We start from the raw sequence: 3,734 nt of genomic DNA on the forward strand, positions 1-3,734 counted from the left end.
GTCTTCCCCTAGAAGTCCCAACTTCATCATTTGTTAAGTTGGAGTCATTTACTTCACTGGGACGAAGTTCACCTGCAACTTACTCACCAAGCCTCTGTAACTGCTAGTACACAATGTAAGTGTAACTTGTATTTTATTCTATTTTTCCTGGAATCTTTCCCAACTAGTCATAGGTCCTTCAAAATTGTTGAAAATTTCTGTCTAAAAGTAAAGAGGCCAGTAATGTCCAAATCCACAGTCTTCTATGAATTACAAACACATCTTTGCATTAAGAATATTTCCATGAACTCATTTCTTTCTGTTATTTTATCCTTATATACCCTGCTTTGGACTTTGGCAGTGCCCCTTTCCATGGAAACCAGGTGAAGGTTCAGACTCATCCTATGAGTTGAAAGAGATCCTGAGACTGTCATTTCACACATGAAGCAGAAACCATCTATAGAATTCAGATCACGTAAGTAATGCCTCCCAGTTCTTTGTGGGTCAGTATGACAGCTCAGTTTTCTCCTAATAACTTAAGTCGTGTTAAAGATTCTAATTCCTGATTCTGATTTCTCAATCTCTTATGTCCATTCCTCTGACTATTTAAAATAATTTATAAAATCAAAATGAGTGATACACACACACATGAATGTATGTGTGTGTGTGTGTATATATATATATGAATGATCAAAGTATCTGAATATAGGCTGTTCACCATGTAACCGTATATAGAGTAAATCTACACACTTTGTATCCTTTGCCAAAAACAAAACCAACCAAACACAAACAAACAAACAAACAAACGACTCCAAAACCCTCATAAAGTTTAACAAAAGTTAGAGTAGTACGAATTTTAAAATGTTAATATTTTGCCAATGTTTAATGATCATTGAATTAAGAATTCTGTGCCCAAAAACATAAAAATAAAAACAAAAGAAAATATTGTTAAAAAAAATCAAAGAAAAAAGAATTCTTGTGCCATGCGCAATGACAAATGTAGAAACTTTTTCTGCCCTAAGATTATATGATAGGTGAAACTATCTTCAAATATAATGTCTGTAAGTGAGATTAAAAGCTTAAGGAGAATAACAAAAGAATTCCACTCCTTTTTCTGAATTTTTTGAATATATGAACACGTAATTGACAAACGAATGACTCATTTGGAAATATATCCTAGTATAGTATAAGGAAAGAGCTAAGTGTGCAGTTGCATTGGTGGTTCAGTGGTAGAATTCTCGCCTGCCACGCGGGAGGCCCGGGTTCGATTCCCGGCCAATGCAGTTACTTACTTTTTTTTTTTTTTCTCAAAACAAGGTTGTTTTTCTAAAATATTAGCATTAACGGAGGAAAGAAACTGCGAATTTTTCTTTCTGGCGTTTTAGTTTCACTTATTTCTCCAGCAATCACTAGAGCCACTTCCACACTTTGCAGATTTTTCGTGGCCTTTTCGTTTTTGTTTTTCAGTGTTCTAGTGGTGAGCAAAATGTACAAACAAGTAATGAAGAATCTTTCTATTGACAGAGTAAAATGTTAACGGCTGTTTGGAGATGCCGGGGATTGAACCCGGGACCTCACACATGCGAAGCGCGCGCTCTACCACTGAGCTACATCCCCCAGCCAGAAATGACTGGCTTCATATGCCTACTTATACAATACACTGAACGCTACTCTAACCCAAGAATTCTGTCTGACTTTAGTAGATTTTACGATGCATTTTCTTTTTTTGTACTTCCTTCTTAGGCTCTGTTCCTGGTGCATCTGATCCGATCCGGTGCAGGGAGCCGGCAGCTAAACTCAGCGGCCAGCCCAGTCGCAACGAGGTGGTCAACGCCAGATTCCAGTTGGTGCCCGGAGCTTTGAACCGCCAGAGGGGCGGGACGGTCCCCCGCCCAGCTTCTTGAGCTTACTGCGCAGGCGCCTGAGACCCCTGTCTTGTAGCCTAGGTGCTGAGCTTTTCCTCCAGCTAGGTTACAGTTTTGGACTTCCACCAAGAGGTTAAGTCTGCCGGTCTCCTGGGCCAGAGGGAAGGAACTCCCGACACTATTCAGGTGACTCAAGAGACCTGTTGCTGCATATGCCTGTCACTGCATTTAAAACTTTTGTGGATTTATGTGGGTATCCTGTGGAAACCCCCTATGTCTCAGGAAAACCACGTAAACTCTGTGGTTTACCTAGTGACTCTAACATTTCTGATCTGCCGTTTGGAGGACCAAATTCCCGTAGTTTTTTTTGTTTTGTTTTTAAAGATGGAGGTTACAGCTAACTTTTGCTGCAGAAAATGATTTTGCTGTTTGCTCTTCCTTTGCATAATTCTCAATCTGAAGCAAAATGATGCCGCCCCCTTCTTGGTGGCTTAGTCTTGTATAAATGTTAAGATAGGGTGGAGAACCTGCTCTGGACGGCTTTTCATTCCTTTGCTATTTACACCTTGGCTAATATATGTATAACTAGTTGATAGATACACTTCTAACTCTTTTAATGTCCTCGACCTTCTCTGACCTAACCGCGCCTCAACCCTAAAGTTCCAGTCGGTTGAATGCAACCTAGGTTATTCGATGGGCTATGAGGGAAATGACTTGCGTGTCTCTTCCAGGTGCATCTAAAACTAATTCCGTTCCAGGTGAAGTTCAGTGGTTGGAGGTACGTGCTGTAGGCAGAGCTGCATCCGGTCGTTTCCATTTAACCTATTAAGCTGAGCCCAAAAAGCTACAGCAGAGTGAAGGCCTAAAGTTTCCTCACCCTTGGCTTGTGCCCAAGGAGCAGAAAGCAGAAAAAAAACGTCAAAAGTTACTGGGTAAACCACAAACTTCATAATCACATTCTGCATTAAGAATAAGCAAATCGGCCGGCCTGGTGGTGGCGCACACCTTTAGTCCCACAAATTGGGAGGCAGACGCAGGCAGATTTCTGAGTTCGAGGCCAGCCTGGTCTACAGAGTGAGTTCCAGGACAGCTGGGGCTACACAGAGAAACCGTGTCTTGAAAAATCAAAAAAGAAAGAAAGAAAAAAAAAAGCAAATGACTGTGTTTACTAACAATGATGTAAGCAAATGATAACTCTGATTTTTGTTAACTAGAACAAGTAAGTCACACTTGAATCGAATTCAGCTATAATAAGGAATGTTTCAAAAGAATGAATTGGGGAAACCAATGGACAGTTATCAAGGAGGTTTGCTTTATATCCAAGAATATCCCTGCGATCCTTCCCAAGACACTAGAACACACCTTTCTTTCTTCTTTTCTCTTTTATTATTCTTTCATATACTACATCCAGATCACAGCTTCCCCTCTCTTCCCTCCCCCCAGCCTCTCTTCTCCAACTCCCCCCTCCCCCATCCATGTCTCTATTCCCCTATCTCCCCCACCCCTGTTAGTCTTTCTGCAGAAAAGAGCAGGCTTCTCAGGGACAGCGACCAAACATAGCATAACAAACTATAAGACCGGGCACATATCATCACATCAAGACAGGAAAAGTCGACCCATAGGAAGAAAAGCGTCCCACAAGTAGTCCCCACTGTTAGCATTCCCACCAGAATACCAAAGGAACATTTCTTAAACTGATTCTGAAATTGGAGACAGAGCTGGGCAGTGGTGGCAACACACCTTTATCCCAGCACTTGGGAGGCAGAGGCCAGCCTGGTCTACAGAGTGAGTTCCAAAACCAAAACCAAAACCAAAACCAAACAAGACAACAAGAAAGAAAGAAAGAGAGAGAGAGAGAGAGAGAGAGAGAGAGAGAGAGAGAGAGAGAGA

At 41.4% G+C, this 3,734-nt stretch overlaps 2 non-coding genes across 2 annotated transcripts; one reads left to right on the forward strand and one right to left on the reverse strand.

Moving 5' to 3' along the window:
• The first annotated feature begins 1,191 nt into the window (after positions 1–1,191).
• On the forward strand, positions 1,192–1,262 carry Trnag-gcc. Its single transcript has one exon. It is a non-coding gene; the product is annotated as a tRNA-Gly (tRNA).
• A 262-nt stretch (positions 1,263–1,524) lies between these two features.
• Positions 1,525–1,596, reverse strand: Trnaa-cgc. Its single transcript has one exon. It is a non-coding gene; the product is annotated as a tRNA-Ala (tRNA).
• Between the last annotated feature and the right edge of the window lie 2,138 nt (positions 1,597–3,734).

This window comes from Grammomys surdaster, unplaced genomic scaffold (assembly GCF_004785775.1).
Source record: "Grammomys surdaster isolate TR1022 unplaced genomic scaffold, NIH_TR_1.0 191, whole genome shotgun sequence".
Lineage (NCBI taxonomy): Eukaryota > Metazoa > Chordata > Mammalia > Rodentia > Muridae > Grammomys > Grammomys surdaster.